Source organism: Artemia sp. Qi Xiang Cuo, chromosome 21, assembly GCF_049724085.1.
Source record: "Artemia sp. Qi Xiang Cuo chromosome 21, ASM4972408v1, whole genome shotgun sequence".
Lineage (NCBI taxonomy): Eukaryota > Metazoa > Arthropoda > Branchiopoda > Anostraca > Artemiidae > Artemia > Artemia sp. Qi Xiang Cuo.
This window is the reverse complement of record NC_142814.1, coordinates 24,599,268-24,619,223: the sequence shown is the minus strand read 5'-3', so window position 1 is coordinate 24,619,223 and position 19,956 is coordinate 24,599,268. Positions and strand designations below refer to the sequence as shown.

The 19,956-nt window shown below is 32.0% G+C and overlaps 1 protein-coding gene across 2 annotated transcripts in view; it reads right to left on the bottom strand.

The window, feature by feature from the left end:
* sick (sickie) overlaps positions 1–19,956 on the bottom strand; it is a 374,025-nt gene that overhangs the window by 260,044 nt on the left and 94,025 nt on the right. The window contains exon 1 of one of the 2 annotated variants that reach the window (XM_089107072.1): positions 17,392–17,526. The exons of the other annotated variant lie outside the window; for it this stretch is intronic. The gene's annotated coding sequence lies outside the window, so the exon portion shown is untranslated. Of the gene's footprint in view, positions 1–17,391; positions 17,527–19,956 lie in introns of those variants that run through there. 2 annotated transcript variants of the gene reach the window in all.

Below are 19,956 nucleotides of genomic sequence, written 5' to 3'. Positions count from 1 at the left end.
GCTAGGACCCCCCCAAATGTTGGCCCAAAAATGATCCCAAAAAATTTCCCCTATTGGCTTCAAACTTTCATCAATCAATGCCTCGGCTAAGGGGACCAAACGTCATGGTAGGACGGAAAAGGGTGTTAAAGGTCCCAGAAATCGGCCAAAAAGCTATTTGTCCCTGACAACCTTGAACCTTACAGCCACAAATTTCTGGGACAAGGGGATCCTAAAATAAAACAAATTATTAGATGCGGTCTCGCAGAAAATGGGACCTAAGAAGCAAGGGCGGATCCAGGATTTTTTTTCGGGGGGGTTTTACTAATTTTTTACTTTTTCCGGGGGGGGGGGGGTTTACTAATTTTTGACTCAGTTTTCGACTAATTTTACTGATTTTTACCTAGGTTTTACTAATTTTCGACTTATTTTCGACTCGGTCAAAAATTTCGGGGGGGGGGGGGGTTTAAAACCGGTAACCCCCCCCCCCGGGATACGGCCTTGCTAAAAAGGTTCATTTTTTTTTTAGTTAGCTCAAAAACTCAAATTATAAGTCTTTAGAACGGGAGGCCCCAGATACTGGGGTCTGATTTTTTTTTTTTTTTTTTTTTTTTTTTTTTTTTTTGTCTACAATCAACTCTTTCCTTTTGAACGATTCGAAATTTAAAACTACAGGTCTCTGGCCAAGTAAAACCAAGCGTTCAAGAAAAAATTTAGTTTTGGGGCACAAGTAGAAAGCTATCTTATAGTCGTGACGGGGCTCCATATATGGGCATAGAGTCCCTAGGGAGATAGTTTTCTCACTGAGAATGAAAAAACAGAATTTTTCTCACTAGAAAAAACAAGAATTTTCTCACTTTTATGGATGTTTCTTGGACGGTTATGTGTGTCGGTCAATTTATTTGATGTTTTTCATGGATGTCAACAGTAATTTATGTCAGTTTCATGTTTTTTGTCAGTGAGAATGAAAAAACAGTATTTTTCTCACTTTGATGGATGTTTTCGGTCAATGACCTAAATTTCCAAAGGTCGATTATTGTTTCCAGGCAAAGTTTTAATGTCTGACAGATGATGTCATGGTTGATTGATTTGTCAAGAAAGGGCAATTAATTTGTTGTTTCTAAGGGGAATTATTGATTCACGAAAGGGTTTCTTAGTAATTTGAAATGTAACAGTGCAGGGATGCCAAAAACAAAAGGAACACGCAGAAATTACGTTTAGGCGTTATTTGGACGAAACCGTTTTAGACATTTTAGGGAATTATTTCGGCGAAACAGTCAGACACATTTTAAAAGATGATTTTAGAAAAGGTTTCATAGTAATTTCAAATGTGAGGTTAGGTGGTTATAATACACAAGTTCCATTTGAAAAGTGTCGTGAGGTCCTCTACCCCAACCCCAAAAGGGCCCTCATACCCCACCCCAACCCCGAAGGAAGCCCCCGGTCCTCAAAGATCCCCCGGTTTACTAGTAATTTCAAATGTGAGGTTAGGTTATGTTTGTTTATGTTAGTTTATGTTAGGTTAGTTTATGTTATGCTATGCTATGTTATGTTATGTTATGTTATACTATGTTATGTTATGTTATATTCTTTTCAAAGGGCATTTCAGAACAAGTTCTTTTCTTAATGTCCTTCCTAAACCCATTTTACAAATTGAAGTACCCATCCTTTTCCCCCATAACTATACTTTACAGCTTTTTGAATGCTCCAAAACCAAGCAGTACTTTTCAAAGGGCATTTCGGAACAAGTTCTTTTCTTAATGTCCGTCCTAAACCCATTTTGCAAGTTGAAGTACCCATCCTTTACACCCACAACTTTACTTTACAGCTTTTTGAATGCTCCAACACCAAGCAATACTTTTCAAAAGACATTTCAGAACAAGTTCTTTTCTTAATGTCCTTCCTAAACCCATTTTACAAGTTGAAGTACCCATCCTTTTCACCCACAACTTTACTTTACAGCTTTTTGAATGCTCCAACACCAAGCAATACTTTTCAAAAGGCATTTCAGAACAAGTTCTTTTCATAATGTCCTTCCTAAACCCATTTTACAATTGAAGTACCAATCCTTTTCACCCACAACTTAGTTATAGGTAAGAGTTTGAAGTTTTACCTTAGAGACTTAGCTTAGAGTTTTAGTTTGGTTTAGTTTTAGTTAAAAGTTTAGAGTTTTTTAGCTTAGAGTCTTAGCTTAGAGTTTTTGTTAGAGTTCTAGTTTAGTTTAGTTTTAGTTAAGAGTTTAGAGTTTTTAGCTTAGAGTCTTAGCTTAGAATTTTACTTGCAGTTGTAGTTTGGTTAAGTTTTAGTTAAGAGTTTCGAGTTTTAGCTTATAGTCTTAGCTTAAAGTTTTTGTTAGAGTTCTAGTTTAGTTTAGTTTTAGTTAAGAGTTTAGTGTTATACCTTAGAGTCTTAGCTTAGAGTTTTAGTTAGAGTTGAAGTTTAGTTTAGTTACAGTTAAGAATTTAGAGTTTTAGCTTAGAGTCGTACCTTAGATTTTTACTTAAGGTTTTAGTTTGGTTAAGTTTTAGTTAAGAGTATGGAGTTATAGCTTAGAGTCTTAGCTTAGAGTTTTTTTGTTAGAGTTCTAGTTTAGTTATTTTTAGTTAAGAGTTTAGTGTTTTCAGCTTAGAGTCTTAGTTTAGAGTTTTTTTTGAAGTTCTAGTTTAGTTTAGTTTTAGTTTAGAGTTTTAGCTTAGACTTAGATTTTCAATTATATTTATAGTTTAGTTTAGTTTTAGTTAAGAGATTAGAGTTTTTAGCTTAGAGTCTTAGCTTAGTTTTATTTAGAGTTCTAGTTTTATTTTGTTTTAGTTTAGAGTTTAGAGTTTTACCATAGAGTCTTAGCTTAGAGTTTTAGTTAGAGTTAAAGTTTAGTTTAGTTACAGTTAAGAATTTAGATTTTTAGCTTAGAATCATAGCTTAGAGTTTTACTTAAAGTTATAGTTTGGTTAAGTTTTAGTTAAGAGTTTAGATTTTTAGCTGAGTCTTAGCTTAGAGTTTTTGTTAGAGTTTAGTTAAGAGTTTAGAGTTTTACCTTAGAGTCTTAGCTTAAGAGTTTTTGTTAGAGTTCTAGTTTAGTTTAATTTTAGTTAGGAATTTGATGTTTTACCTTTGAGTTTCAGTTAGAGTTCTAGTTTAGTTTACTTTTAGTTAAGAGTTTAGTGTTTTACCTTAGAGTCTTAGCTTAGAGTTTTAGTTACAGTTCTAGTTTAGTTTAGTTTTAGTTAAGAGTTTAGAATTTTATCTTAGAGTCTTATCTTAGAGGTTTTGTTAGAGTTCTAGTTTTATTTTAGTTTTAGTTAAGAGTTTATAGTTTTTACCTTAGAGTCTTAGCTTAGAGTTTTTGTTGAAGTTCTAGTTTAGTTTAGTTTTAGTTAATAGTTTAGAGTCTTAGCTTAGATTTTTTGTTAGACTTGAAGTTCAGTTTAGTAATAGTTAAGAGTTTAGAGTTTTAGCTTAGAGTCTTAGCTTAGAGTTTTTGTTAGAGTTCTAGTTTAGTTTAGATATAGTTAAGCGTTTGGATTTTTACCTTTGAGACTTACCTTAGAGTTTTAGTTTAGTTTAGTTTTAGTTAAGAGTTTAGAGTCTTAGCATAGTTTTTGTCGAAGTTCTAGTTTAGTTTAGTAATAGTTAATAGTTTAGAGTTTTAGCTTAGAGTCTTAGCTTAGAGTTTTTGTTAAAGTTGAAGTTTAGTTTAGTAATAGTTAATAGTTTAGAGTTTTAGCTTAGAGTCTTAGCTTAGAGTTCTTATTAAAGTTAAAGTTTAGTTTATTAATAGTTAAGAGTTTAGAGTTTTAGCTTAGAGTCTTAGCTTAGAGTTTTTGTTTAGTTTAGTTTTAGTTCAGAGTTTAGAGTTTTAGCTTAGAGTTTTTGTTAGAGTTCTAGTTTAGTTTAGATTTAGTTAAGAGTTTAGAGTTTTTAGCTTAGATTCTTAGCTTAGAGTTTTAGTTATTCTAGTTTAGTTTAGTTTTAGTTAAGAGTTTAGAGTTTTACCATAGAGTCTTAGCTTAGAGTTCTAGTTAGAGTTGAAGTTTAGTTAAGTTTTAGTTAAGAGTTTCGAGTTTTAGCTTAGAGTCTTACCTTAGAGTTTTTGTTAGAGTTCTTGTTTAGTTTAAGTTAAGAGTTTAGAGTTTTACCTTAGAGTCTTAGCTTAGAGTTTTAGTTAGAGTTAGAGTTCTAGTTTAGTTTAGTTTTAGTTAAGAATTTAGAGTTTTAGCTTAGAGTCATAGCTTAGAGTTTTAGTTAAAGTTTTAGTTTAGTAAAGTTATAGTTAAGAGTATACAGTTTTCCCTTAGAGTCATACATTATAGTTTTAGTTAGAGTTCTTGTTCAGTATAGTTTTAGTTAAGAGTTTAGAGTTTTAGCTTAGAGTCTTAGCTTATAGTTTGTGTTAGAGTTCTAGTTTAGTTTAGTAATAGTTAAGAGTTTAGAGTTTTAGCTTAGAGTCTTAGCTTAGAGTTTTTGTTAGAGTTCTAGTTTAGTTTAGTTATAGTTAAGAGTTTTGTGTTTTACCTTAGAGACTTAGCTTAGAGTTCTAGTTTAGTTTAGTTTTAGTTAAGAGTTTAGAGTTTTAGCTTAGAGTTCTATCTTAGAGTTTTTATTAGAGTTCTAGTTTAGTTTAGTTTTAGTTAAGAGTTTAGAGTTTTTAGATTAGATTCTTAGTTTAGAGTTTTTTGTTGAAGTTCTAGTTTAGTTTAGATTTTTAGCTTAGACTTAGAGTTTTAATTAGAGTTCTAGTTTAGTTTAGTTTTAGTTAAGAGTTTAGAGTTTTAGCTTAGAGTCTTAGCTTAGAGTTTTTGTTAGAGTTCTAGTTTAGTTTAGTTATAGTTAAGAGTTTTAGCTTAGCTTAGAGTTCTAGTTTAGTTTAGTTTTAGTTAAGAGTTTAGAGTTTTTAGCTTAGAGTCTTAGCTTAGTTTTATTTAGAGTTCTAGTGTAATTTAGTTTTAGTTAAGAGTTTAGAGTTTTACCATAGAGTTTTAGCTTGGAGTTTTAGTTAGAGTTAAAGTTTAGTTTAGTTACAGTTAAGAATTTAGATTTTTAGCTTAGAATCATAGCTTAGAGATTTACTTAAAGTTAGAGTTTGGATAAGTTTTATCTAAGAGTTTAGATTTTTAGCTGAATGTTAACCTAGAGTTCTTTTTAGAGTTTTAGTTTAGTTTAGTTTTAGCTAAGAGTTTATAGTTTTTCATTAGAGTCTTAGGTTAGAGTTTTTGTTAGAGTTCTAGTTTATTTTAATTTTAGTTAAGAATTTGATGTTTTACCTTTGAGTTTCAGTTAGAGTCCTAATTTAGTTTACTTTTTGTTTAGAGTTTAGAGTGTTTTAGCTTAGAGTCTTAGCTTAGAGTTTTTTTTGTTAGAGTTTTAGTTTAGTTTAGTTTTAGTTAAGATTTTATAGTTTGATCTTAGAATCTTATATTTGTGTTTTTGTTTTATTTATATTTTTTTTTTTTTTGTGTTTCTATTTTATTTTTTTTAGATTAGAGTATTATCTTAGATGTTATGTTGTATCTCTAGCTTATTTTAGTTTTAGTTAATAGTTTATAGTTTTAGCTTGGAGTTTTTGTTAGAGTTGAAGTTTATTTTATTAATAATTAAGAGTTTAGAGTTTTAGATTAGAGTCTTAACTTAGAGTTTTTGTTGGAGTTCTAGTTTAGTTTAGATTTAGTTAAGAGTTTAGAGTTTTACCTTAGAGACTTAGTTTAGAGTTTTAGTTTAGTTTAGTTTTAGTTAAGAGTTTAAAGTTTTTTAGCTTAGAGTCTTAGCTTAGAGTTTTTGTTTAGAGTTTAGAGTTTAAATTAAACTAGAACTCTAAATAAAACTAAGCTAAGACTCTAAGCTAAAAACTCTAAACTCTTAACTAAAACTAAACTAGAACTCTAATTGAAACTCTAAGTCTAAGCTAAAACTCTAAACTAAACTAAACTAGAACTTCAATAAAAACTATAAACTAAGACTATAATCTAAAAACTCTAAACTCTTAACTAAAACTAAAATAAACTAGAACTCTAATAAAAACTCTAAGATAGAACTCTAAGCTAAAACTCTAAACTCTTAACTAAAACTAAACTAAACTAAAACTCTAAGCTAAGTCTCTAAGGTAAAACACAAAACTCTTAACTATAGAACTCTAACAGAAACTCTAAGCTAAGACTCTAAGCTAAAAAATCGAGACTGTTAACTATAACTAAACTAAACTAGAACTCTAACACAAACTATAAGCTAAGACTCTAAGCTAAAACTCTAAACTCTTAACTAAAACTAAACTGAAGTAGAACTCTAACTAAAACTCCAAGCTATGACTTTAAGGTAAAACTCTAAACTCTTAACTATAACTTTAGTAAACTATAACTTTAACTAAAACCCTAAGCTATGACTCAAAGCTAAAACTATAAATTCTTAACTAAAACTAAAATAAACTAGAACTATAACTAAAACTCTAAGCTTATACTCTTATGTAAAACTCTAAACTCTTAACTAAAACTAAACTCAACTATAACTCTAACAAAAACTCTAAGGTAAGACTCTAAGCTAAAACTAGAAACTCTTAACTAAAACTTAACTAAAATAAAACTTTAAGCTATGACTATAAGCTAAAACTCTAAATTCTTAACTTTAACTAAACTAAACTTCAACTCTAACTATAACTCTAAGCTAAGACTCTATGGTAAAACTCTAAACTCTTAACTAAAACTAAACTAAACTAGAGTAAATAAAACTCTAAGATACGAATCTAAGCTAAAAACTCTAAACTCTTAAATAAAACTAAACTAAACTATAACTCTAACAAAAACTCTAGGCTAAGACTCTAATCTAATACACTCTAAACTATTAACTAAAACTAAATTAAACTAAAACTCTAAGCTAAGACTCTAAGCTAAAACTCTAAACTATTAACTATTACTAAACTAAACTTCAACTTTAACAAAAACTCTAATCTAAAACTCTAAGCTAAAAATCTAAAATCTTAACTATTAATAAACTAAACTTCAACTTTAAAAAAAACTCTAAGCTAAGACTCTAAGCTAAAACTCTAAACTCTTAACTATTACTAAACTAAACTAGAACTTCGACAACAACTATGCTAAGACTCTAAACTCTTAACTAAAACTAAACTAAACTAAAATACTAAGGTCAGTCTCAAAGTTAAAACTCCAAATGCTTTACTATATCTAAACTAGAACTCTGACAAAAACTCTAAGCTAAAACTATAAACTCTTAACTATTACTAAACCAAGCTTCAACTCTAACTTAAACTCTAAGTTAAGACTGTAAACTATTAACTAAAACTAAACTAAACTAGAACTTCAACAAAAACTCTAAGCTAAGATTCTAAGCTAAAAACACTAAACTCTTAATTAAAAATAAAATAAACTAGAACTCTCACAAAAACTCTAAGCTAAGACTCTAAGCTAAAACTCTAAGCTCTTAACTAAAACTAAACTAAACTAGAACTCTAACTAAAACTCTAAGCTAAGACTCTAAGGTAAAACTCAAAACTCTTAACTAAAACTAAACTAAACTAGAACTCTAACAAAAACTCTAAGCTAAGACTCAGCTAAAAATCCAAACTCTTAACTAAAACTTAACCAAACTATAACTTTAAGTAAAACTCTAAGCTATGACTCTAAGCGAAAAATCTAAATTCTTAACTGTAACTAAACTAAACTTTAACTCTAACTAAAACTCTAAGCTAAGACTCTATAGTAAAACTTTAAACTCTTAACTAAAACTAAATAAAACTAGAACTCTAAATATAACTAAGCTAAGACTCTAATCTAAAAACTCTAAACTCTGAACTAAAACTTAACTAAACTAGAAATCAAATTGAAAATCTAAGTCTAAGCTAAAACTCTAAATTAAAACTAAACTAAACTAGAACTTCAACAAAAACTCTAAACTAAGACTCTAAGCTAAAATCACTAAACTCTTAACTAAAAAAAACTAAAACAGAGGTAAAACAAAAAAAACTCTAAGAAAAGGCCATAAGCAAAAACTTTAATATCTTAACTGAAACTTAGACAAACTTAAGCTTCCATCAAAACTCTAAGGTATGACTCTCATCTCAAACTATGAATTAAGAAGCGAAACTAAAAAAAACTTCAACTTTAACTAAAACTCTTAGCTAAGACTCTAAGCTAAAACTCTAAACTCTTAACTATAGCTTAACTAAACTATAACTTTAACTAAAACTCTAAGCTATGACTCTAAGCTAAAACCCTCGATTCGGAACTGTAACTAATCTAAACTAAACTAGAACTCTGAGTAAAACTCGAAGCAAAGACTCTAAGCTAAAAACTCTAAACTCTTAACTAAAACTAAACTAGAACTCTAACAAAAACTCTAAGCCAGGACTCTAAGCTAAAAAACTCTAAACTTTTAACTAAAACTAAACCAAACTAAAACCCTAAGCTAAGTCTCTAAGGTAAAACTTCAAACTCTTACCTATAACTAAGTTGTGGGTGAAAAGGATGGGTACTTCAATTGTAAAATGGGTTTAGGAAGGACATTATGAAAAGAAATTGTTCTGAAATGCCATTTGAAAAAAATTGCTTTTGGTGTTGGGGCACTCAAAAAGCTGTAGAGTAAAGTTGTGGATGAAAAGGATGGGTAATGAAAGTTGTAAAATGGGTTTTGGAAGGACATTATGAAGATAACTTGTTCTGAAATGCCCTTTGAAAAGAATTGCTTGGTATTGGAGCATTCAAAAAGCTGTAAAGTAAAGTTGTGTGTGAAAAGGATGTGATACTTCAACTTGTAAAATGGGTTTAGGAAGGACATTAAGAAAAGAACTTGTTCTGAAATGCCCTTTGAAAAGTATTGCTTGGTGTTGGAGCATTCAAAAAGCTATAAAGTAAAGTTGTGGGTGAAAAGGATGGGTACTTCAATTTGTAAAATGGGTTTAGGAAGGACATTAATAAAAGAACTTGTTCTGAAATGCCCTTTGAAAAGAATATAACATAACATAACATAGTATAATATAACATAACATAACATAGCATAGCATAACATAACATAGCATAACATAACATAAGATAACATAACCTAACATAACATAACATAACCTAACCTCACATTTGAAGTTACAAGGAACCCGGGGGTCCTTTGAGGCCCGGGGGCTTCCTTGGGGGTTGGGGTGGGGTATGAGGGCCCTTTTGGGGTTGGGGTAGAGGACCTCACGACACTGTTCAAATGGAACTTGTGTATTATAACCACCTAACCTCACATTTGAAATTACTATGAAACCTTTTCTAAAATCATCTTTTAAAATGTCTCTAACTGTTTCGCCGAAATAATTCCCTAAAATGTCTAAAACGGTGTCGTCCAAATAACCCCTAAACGTAATTTCTGCGTGTTCCTTTTGTTTTTGGCATCCCTGCGCTGTCACATTTCAAATTACTAAGAAATCATTTCGTTAATCAATAATTCCCCTTAGAAAAAACAAATTAATTCCCCTTTCTTGACAAATCAATCAACCATGACACCATCTGTCAGACATTAAAACTTTGCCTGGAAACAATAATCGACCTTTGGAAATTTAGGTCATTGACCGAAAACAACCATCAAAGTGAGAAAAATACTGTTTTTCCATTCTCACTGACAAAAACCATAAAACAGACGTAAATTACTGTTGACATCCATGAAAAACATCAAATAAATTGACCAACACACATAAACGTCCAAAAAACATCCATAAAAGTGAGAAAATTCCTGTTTTTTCAAGTGATAAAAATTCTGTTTTTTCATTCTCAGTGAGAAAACAATCTCCCTAGGGACTCTATGCCCATATATGGAGCCCCGTCACGACTATAAGATAGCTTTCTAAACCTCCCTTGATCCTTGATCAGTTTGAAAATTACATCGTAAATCTATAGAGCAAGCTGAACCTAAAGAAAAAATAATGTATTGGGCAAAAACTGTCCCAAAACCTTTTTCCGAGCGCAGAATAGAAAAACCATACACAGATATTTCCTGATTAGCTTTAGAGTTCCACGTAGAGGGCCAATAGAACTTTAAGAAATACAAAACTTTAAGAAAACATTAGATTGTGCCGATTGATGACTTCCATTTTCTTCTTTTTTTAAGACAGCAAAACAGATATCTTTTAATAAAGGTTCTTGACATGCAGCCATTGAAACAAACAAACAGTTACTATAAAATAAAACATGAAACCATTGTTTCATGACTATATTTTCATAGTAAAAATGTTATTAGCAAATTATTGAACAAATCTATAGCTGATTGAACATTTTGATTGAATATTCAAATCTTAACTAAATCAAAATTACAATTCAAAATTTTTATTTCTTAAGAAGAAAACTAAATAAAACTTTACAATTAGCTTTCTAAAAACAATTTTTTAAACAAAAGTAAAGAGCCACATTAAAGTCAAAAACGAGCAGAAATAAAGCCATAGAATAATTCAAATTGAAAACAAATAGAAAGTAAAATGAATAATCACATCAGGCATAAATACAAAAGATAGTGCTATGGATGAAAAGATGAATCCTAAAATTGAAAAATCAAAATGAACGGTCAATTCAAACTTAAAACTAGCAGAACTTACAACAAATAAGAGTAAGACTACCGCCCTCCTAAACCTTCTAAAAAGCGAGAACTTCATATACACTTTACTGATAACAAAATATATTTTAAACAGTTTCTTTTATATCATCCTAAAAAATGAAAAAAATCTGACACTTCCAGGAATTAATATCAGAGTATTTCTAACCATCAATCTAATTCCGCCACTTCTGTTAGAACTAAATTTTGATCAAATACTTTATTTTGCTTTAAAACACATTCCTTTTAAACGTATAGAAAATCAATTGGTGAATCGTTTATTGATCCTTCAATTCAAAATATTGCTTCAGAAAACGAAATAAATTATCAACAAATTACCAGTGTTTATTTAAAAGTTTAATTTCAGCATTAATTTCCCGCATGTTTGAATTAAATAGAATTAAAAGAGAAAAGTTTCAACAGAAAAAGTCTCCTTTTGAAATAGTAAAATTGTCAATAGAAAGTCAAAATAGAAAGTCACAAATGTTGTTACTCAAATAAATTTTTCCCGCAATCGTGATTGTTTTCATGATTTTCTTGTTGTTGTTTTGACGTTTTGGCAAATAAAAACCACTTTGTTCAAAATACATGCAATTTTCAGTAAAGTATAAATGACAAACGAGTCTGTCTATTAGAGGGTTCAAGAGGGAAGGTGTCATAACATCTAACCGTCAGGAGCACTAACATCAGGACATCGACAAAATCTATCATAACATCGACAAAAAAATCCGTCGGAACCGCTGACCGTCATAACATACAAAATTTTTAAACTTAAGGTTTTTGTGGTTTAGGGGGAAGAATATACTTAGGCTAGGTTAGGTTACGTATTTAATATATGCTAGGCCTTACCCCCCGCCCCCCTGATTTGAAAATATATAGCCGAAATTCGTTTCTTAACATTTTTATATTTATTACTATTATATAAACTTACAGATTTTTTTGTCGATGTCCTGTCTGTTAGTGGTTCTGACGGATTTTCATTTTAGATGTCATGACGTTTAGTGCTTGTGACGGTTAGCCGAAATGGTAGCACCCGGTTCAAGAAGAGGGAAGGGTCACCCCATTCTTATTTCCGGTAGCTCTTATTTGTAAATCTAGATTAGCCCAGTGCTATTATTATATTGTTGGTTTGCTGCTGATTTTATATTAAAAAAAATAACAAAAAACAATTCTGATGAAAATACAAGTCATTTTCAGTAAAGCCCACATCATGCTCTGGCCTTTAAAGGTTTCAAGGGTTCAATAGGCTTACTCTTATTCGTGGCAATTTGTCTTTGTTTAAGTTTAAATTGATTATTCATTTTAATTTCTGTTCGTTTTAGGATTCATCCATTTATTTATAGCAATATCTATTATTTTTATGTTTGATGTAATTATTCATTTTAGTTTCTGGTCTTTATGGGTTTTATGTATTCATTCACAGTCATTTTTATTCTTTACAAGTTTGAATTTTTACATGATATAGCATGATATTACATTTTACTTTTTGGAAAAAAAGTCTTTTTTCGATTTCATTTACTTGGTTACCAAAATAAGAGGGGCGTTGCCACTCACCTCAAACCAACCAAAATAAAAGAGTTTCATCTTTACTTTGATAAAAACCAAACATATATCAAACATTTTTTTACAATTGCAATATTTAGAAACTGAATACTTCTTAAAATTCTAGAACTTTTTTCCTTTTATTTTCCGATACACCTTTAAAATCCATTCACTTCAATTAAACGGCTAAACACAGCTTTTAGTTTACAGCATAAATATAATTATAGTTGAAGCATAAATGACACTAACCTTTTGATGGATTTAAAGGCATGGCAAAACCACAATTATTTGGGGTAATTTCTGCTTTTTTTGAGTTCGCTCTTTACTTCTTATAGAGAAACCTTGCTATACAATTAATAGAAAAAATGAGTGATGTTAATTTAAGTATTTACTGTTTTCTTTGATTCTTTTCAGCCTCCTAAAGACGTAAAGCAACCGCCAACCACTGATTTGATCCTTTCTATTGAGTAATTATAAACCAAATTTTTTTTTTCGTTGGTAGCATTGCTTCTGTAGCAGTCTTAAGTAGGATTGTAACATAATCCTCCCACTAAATCCTTTTAAATTTATGAAAATATATCTGTAAAGAGAGACCTCTATTTTAACCACTGCGAATTCATTTACGATCAAATCCGCAAAAAAATCTAAAACCACTCGAGTGCTACATCGATCCTTCTACATCGAAACTTAAGTGGCGTTTAGTACTTAAGGGACGGAACTTGAATATACACAAGAATAAAAAAAGGACTGTGATTGAACTTAAGACTCTTAGGCTGCTGGCTATATTCTGGTAAATGGAGGCTTTTGGTTCTTGTAGGCCACGATAAAACCAAATTTCGCATTAAATCTTCAATTCTCGAATCTTTCATCGACTAAGAAACGCACACATGACGTAATCCGAAAAACCGAATTTTTCCATGAATTCTGTGAACCAAATTATAAAATGAAAAATGAAGAAGATCAGTCGATCTGTCATGACCAGGTTTAGGAGAGAGAATATCAATCTTAATTTGACACAAACAAATTGTCACCTAGCATTTTTTGGACACCATAGCTGTAAATGGCTTTTCAATATTTCTCCGAAAGATTTGTAGATCGTCGAAAGAGTCGACGATCGTCGGATTTCTCCTACGATCGTATATATAGTGTTTAGGTACTTCTATGTTAAACACACTATTTTATATATAGTAATGAATACTTAGCGTGGTCTTAAATGCGTTGATGATATTTAAGCTGTTGTTTTTTGGGGTTTAAGGAGAGAAAAAGGTACCTAGGCTAGGTTACGCATTTAATATATGCTATGCTTTACCCCCCAACCCCCCCCCCCTAAAGTGCAAATATATAGCCTAAATTTGTTTCTAAACTATTATATATTCATCCTATTTTATTTTATTTCATTAGCATAAACCAAACTAGCACTATATAAAAGAGTGCGTTTAACACAGAAGTACCAGCATTTATTACTGTGATGGTAATTTGGTGCAAGATTTCATTTCGAAACTAAATACTAAAATAGGAAAGGATTTCTATATTCGGTTCCCCTTTCAAGACTTTTGAAATGTAATCTTCGCAACCGTAACATTTAAGTCCTCCTCTTCCCTAGTACCTGGATACAGCCCTAGGCTATATACAAAAAACTGCTAATTTTATTGGTCTGCGTTTTTTTTACTACATCAACGGTAGGTTGACACTGCCGAGTAGTGCTAAAAAAAGTAGTGTGTAGTAGTAGTGCTGTCTCTCGATTTCCTAATTCTTAAATTTTACTTCGTAATATGCACGTGTTCGCAAAAAAAAAATCTGGCTCACCAAATTTCTTTCTGCTTTCGCAATGACGAATTCTACAATTTCGCACGATTTTTCCGTGACTGACAAATACATACTGACCCGCTAATGTCAGAGTAAATGGGAGGAGGTGTTTGTACGCGCTTAGAATGAAGCGCCAAAATCATCAGCTGTGATCTTACTGTTATATTATCTATATACAGTGGACTGGTGCCACTGGATGAAAGGCTCTTCTGAAGGAAACGTCACAAATAACTTAAAAATTATCTGACTGGTGTCACTGGATGAAAGGTTCCTCTGAAGGAAACGTCATAAACAGGGCTTCCACTATCCCCGAATTTTCGGGGATTTCCCCGAAAATCTATGTGTCTCCCCGAAAAAAAATTTGGTTCGCCGAATCCCCGAAATTTCCCCGAAAATCATTCAATCACGGTGTCACCCCTAGTAAATATCCCTAGCAAACATCACTTTACATACTAAAATTTTTCTCTACCCTTTTGCTCATTAATTTTCGTCTCCTATGGTACTTTGCATAGAAATCAGACTGTGTAATTGAAGTATTAACGGTTCTTCATATTTTCACAAAAGTGTAGTTTCCCTGGATTTAGATAAAACCATTTCGAATGCAGTGTTCCAAATGCTATAAGATTATTTTGTTTATGTCATTCGTGGTCAAGATACTTTTGACAAAATTGGCGAAGAATTGTGCTTGAAGTTCTTTAATGGAATACTCAGCTGGATTTTGGGCTTTGAAATTGAGCTTCTAAAAAAGAAGAAAGGCTATGAAAGCCGAATCATAAGTTTGAAATTTTTTTTCTTTTGCTATTTTTGGTTTTGGACTTACTGCACAAATGTTTAATACCTAATGATTGAACGAATAACACATTGAAGGAATTGATCTTTTTGCCAGGAATTCTTACCATTAAAATTTTTCTTTAATTCGGTGTGTAAATTTTAAGTTCTTTTCTTTTTTTATCTGAGAATTGTATTTGTCACACCACCCTTTATCGTCAATTCACCCAGCACTCCCCTCCCAATTATTATTCTGGTCCCTTCACCTGTGTAATATTTTCAATGGGCGGAGTATTTTAAACTGCAGTTTTAGGATCTTTCTACGGTCTTGCAAAGCTATTAGTTAGGCAAAGAAAATTTTACGGAAAATATGTTCTGCTCAAATTCGGGATAGCCAAGTAAACTTGCTTAAATATTTAGGCCTACCTTTACACCCTCTAATGCTTGAACAATTAGTAACCCTTTATGAAGGCTAATTCTGGGATAAAAACAAATTAATTTGAAGAAATTGTGGTATAATTATTTCTTCTTCAGAACTATCCCTAACTACTATATTCTTAACATTAGAAATACACAACCTCCTCCCCCTCCTAATGAGGTAAAAGTTAGCCATATACTATGTACATGGTTTGAGAATAAAGGATTTAAACGAAAGTGACCTCAGAAATATTATTCATAAGAAAATTTCCATTACAGCTTAAAGGAAAAATTTGGTTATTAGACTCATATTGTTTTCTTGTCAAGTTTTATATTATTGTGGAACTTATTTATCACGAACTGCTAATACCAAATAATGTTAGTGTGAAGAAAAATAATAAGTAACTTTTATATGATTTGTAGCCTATAGCTATCATGTCCAGGCATTAGATGGGCTGATAAAAAATTGAGACTGCAATAAGTACTATATTTGGAACACGGATGGCCACAGGGTTGGTGGGAGGGGTGGAAGTTAATCAGTCACCACATAGTAATTATAAGGTAATGAATGGAAAGGAAAGCGTAGCAGAAACAAACAATAAAACAAATACATTTTCCGCAGGGGGGGGGAGGTATTTTCCGATTGTATTTTCCACGGAGGTATTTTCTGTGGTTTTTTTGTGAGGGGGAAGGGGTATTTTTCGGTTTCGGTACTTGTTAAGAATCCAGTAAACATGTGATAAGTGAAGTTTCGTTAATGCTAATGAAATAAAACAAAGTATGATAAAAATATAATACTTTAGAAACAAATTTGGGCTATATATTTTCACATTAGGGGTGGGGGGGGGGGTAAAGCATAGCACATATTAAATAATTAACCTAACCTATACTAGGTACCTGTTTTGGCCCCTTCAACCCCAAAAACTAAAGTTTAGACATTTTTCACGGAGTGAGTAATACCTCACAAGGCAGCGGAAACGTGTTTTTCATTAGGATTTCATTAGATTCTAGATGCGGTTCTTCGCGTGTTTAATGGATTCTCAACAAGTACCCCGGTTTTTTTTCCGCGGGGGAAATTTCCGGAGGGGGGAGGGGTAAACACCTAAAACATTATAATAAGTATGAAAACCCAATTTCATTTAGTTCTTGTTTGTTTTAAGTTTTAATATTGCCCCATACTTATAGGTTGAATTTTGTTTGTTTAATTTACCTATAAAGAAACCGCAAACAATATTTGTTTTTAATTATTATTGATGAATTACTGAGATTGGTGACTTAATGAAAAACTGCTACTGGTATTTACAGTTCACATGTGTTCACTATTTTTTCTTAGACAATTTTGAAGTTTTCGCCCCAATATCAGCAATAAGTGTTTTCAGCTATGGTTTCCAATCCTGTACTCTGGCTCTAAAACCTACTTTGTAAAAGGCTATGATTTACTACGCGGATCCAAGCCCTACTTGAGCCTGAAAACGAAGCTAAAACCCATTTTGGCTACAAATTTTTGCAACGAAATTCTATTTTGTTTTTTCTCCGAAAATTCCCCGAATTTTGAAGACTTGTCCCCGAAAACTCCCCAAATTTTTAAGACTTATCCCCGAGTTTTAAGATTTCGAGAGTGGAAGCTCATAAAACAACTTAAAAATTATTTGACTGGTGCCACTGGATGGAAGGCTCTTCGGAAGGAAACGTCATAAAACAAAAAAAAGTATTGCCATTTGATTCCAGATTTTATGCTGTTTTAAAATACAATAGTTGCGCTTGTGACAATGCAATCCACCCCCCCTCCCAATGAGTCCCAGATATAGCCTAGTTTTGATCAATATATTTCTTTGTTGTTTATCATCTCGTGATGCGTCATATCTTTTTTTGTTAAAACGGGCATGTCGTATTCTTGATTCGCGAAAGCCGAATCAAGAGTCTAAGTTCTTTCAAAGGAATTGTTTGATAAATGTTAAACATGATAATCTGATTAATAGAAACATGCTGTATATGATAAAGTAAGAATTTCATTGTTTTAGTGCTTTCTTTTAGTTTGTCCTAGGACTATATCTGGGACTATCAAGGAGGGGGGGAGGAGCATAGAAATGACTTTTTGTATGGTAAAACAGCCTAAAATAAGCAATTTCATAGCAATTTTCAATAAGCAATTGTTTCCTTCAGAAGAGTCGCTCTCGTCCAGTGATTCCACCTGATCTTTTCTGAACTCCCTTACTTAATCTGTACCGAAAATCACGAAGGTTTTGATTTGACAGAATGTTACCTCTAAAAGGTCAAAGTACTCTGCTCATGCAACAAAATGGGTAAACAAAAACTTACTCTAACACAAAAATAAATCCTTATTTATAAAACACCAAAGCACAAATGAAGCAATCAAGCAAGAGATTAGCTTCCGAGTCAACTATCGTTTTGGCACACAACAAAACCAAATAAAGAAGATAGATTGCACTTTTAATTGAAGCTCTCTTTAGCTAACCATGCCAACATAACGTAACGGACTGAAAAGTTGGAAAATTGCTCATGTATTTGGACAGCGGGTTTTTCGGCCAAGCCGCAAAAAAAGAATTATCTTGAAAAAATTGCCGCTTTTAGCAGCAATTTAAGAGATTTTAAAGACAAAATACAACCCATAAATCAAAGGGGAAAATGGAGCAAGTAACCGGTTTGTCTTGCAGTGGAGCGTCATTGCAATATTGTTTTGCTCGATATTCTTGTATTAACCTTTGGATTTAGATTAAACATGTGATGAACAACTATTTCTTAAGTCTGTATTATCTAGTGAAGGCAGTCTGAACCTTTTATTTGTGAAGCTCCAGACGAACATATTCGAAATCTGGATTTCTCTTCTGAACTATTAAACCCTCCCCCCTGCAAAAAATGATAACCATCACTCAAAGAGTGAAATCGTTTTTAAAAAGAGCAAACCTAAGATTATTCCTTATAAGGTTAATTGCGGCATAAGAAAGCTAAAAGTTAGAAGGATCTGCCCCTGAGAGACCAAAAACATTTTCTTTCCCCCGTCTCACCAATGTTGGAAAAAATTGGTAGCTACTAACAGACCTGATTATAGAGAAGCAATTACGTCCATGCCCTTCCCCCTTAAGTTTGGATATTTTACGATTCTCCAATAATTCTTATATTTTATGTATAATCTCTTACATATAATTTGAATACTCCTTGTGTCTTTTTGGAGCTTTGAATCCATAACCTTAAATATAGGCAATCCCCCCCTAAAAAAATGTGTTCCTTCATACTTTTCGGCTTATACTTTGTAGATAAGATTATAATCGTGCGCATGGTTTTGTGATAACATAAATATTGTAAGATTTTCACATCACCAAAGCTTTCAAATTCCTCCAAAAATGCCCCCCCCCAAAAAAAAAGACTCTAACGTACGAGCATGCCTTAAGTACTGTTTGTACTCCTTAAGCGTATAATCTGTTTTTGACCTATTTATTGGTTTGTAATTCATTATGTTGTAATTAATTGCTTTCTTGCATGCCTCATGTCCTTTATAGGAATTTGCAGGTATTTATTGTTTTGTATACTGATTTTTTTTTTTTTTATTCTGGTGTATAAAACTACAAAAAAAAGAAGAAACATGCTGGTTGGATAGACTAAAAAAAAAGAAAGGGGAAATAGAGTTCGACAAAAGTAGAAATGACCCTATAACTCGTGACGGGAGTCCATATATGGGCATAGCCTCCCTAGGGAGAACACGTGGTTAATGGGGTCAATGACCTAAATTTCCAAGGTCGATGTTGTTGTTGTTGTTTTGGCCATGTGCATAGAGTCATTAGGGAGAACACGTGGTTAATTAAAAGCGATTGGGAATTTGGAACACCTGTGTTGTCAGTCATTAATCAAATTGTTTCCGGGCAAAGTTTAATAATGTCTGACAGGTACTGTCAATCATTAATCAAATTGTTTCCAGGTGCAGTTTAATAATGTCTGACAGGTGATGTCAAGATTGATTGATATGTCACGAAATGGGAATTAATTTGTTGTTTCCAAGGGGAATTATTGATTCAAGAAAGGGGAATTAATTTGTTGTTTCTAAGGGGAATTATTGATTCACGAAAGGGGAATTAATTTGATGTTTCTAAGGGGAAGGTGGGGAAGAGATATATTGATTGCGTAATCGAAGGGAGAGAATTCCCGAGAAATTGATTGCATAATCGGTAGAACCCTATAAGGAGCTCGTGACGGGAATCCATTTATAGGCATAGAATGACGTAATCAACTATGACAAATGGATTTCTGAGAAATTGATTACATAATCGGTAGAACCCTATCAGAAGATCATGACGGGAATCCATTTATGGGCATAGAATGACGTAATCAACTAGGACAAATGGATTTCTGAGAAATTGATTACATAATTGGTAGAACCCTATCAGAAGATCATGACGGGAATTCATTTATGGGCATAGAATGACGTAATCGACTAAGACAAGCAAGTTACTTTCTTAATGTCCCTCCTAAACCCATTTTCCAACTTGAAGTACTTATCTTTTTCACTCACAACTATACTTTACAGCTTTTAGGATACCTCAACACCAAGAAATACTTTTCAAAGACTGTTTCAGAGCAAGTTACTTTCTTAATGTCCCTCCTAAACCCATTTTTCAACTTGAAGTACTTATCTTTTTCACCCACAACTATACTTTACAGCTTTTTGGTTGTCCCAACACCAAGAAATACATTTCAAAGACCATTTCAGAGCAAGTTACTTTCTTAATGTCCCTCCTAAACCCATTTTGCAACTTGAAGTACTTATCTTTTTCACCCACAACTATACTTTACAGCTTTTGGATACCTCAACACGAAGAAATACCTTTCAAATACCATTTCAGAGCAAGTTACTTTCTTAATGTTCCTCCT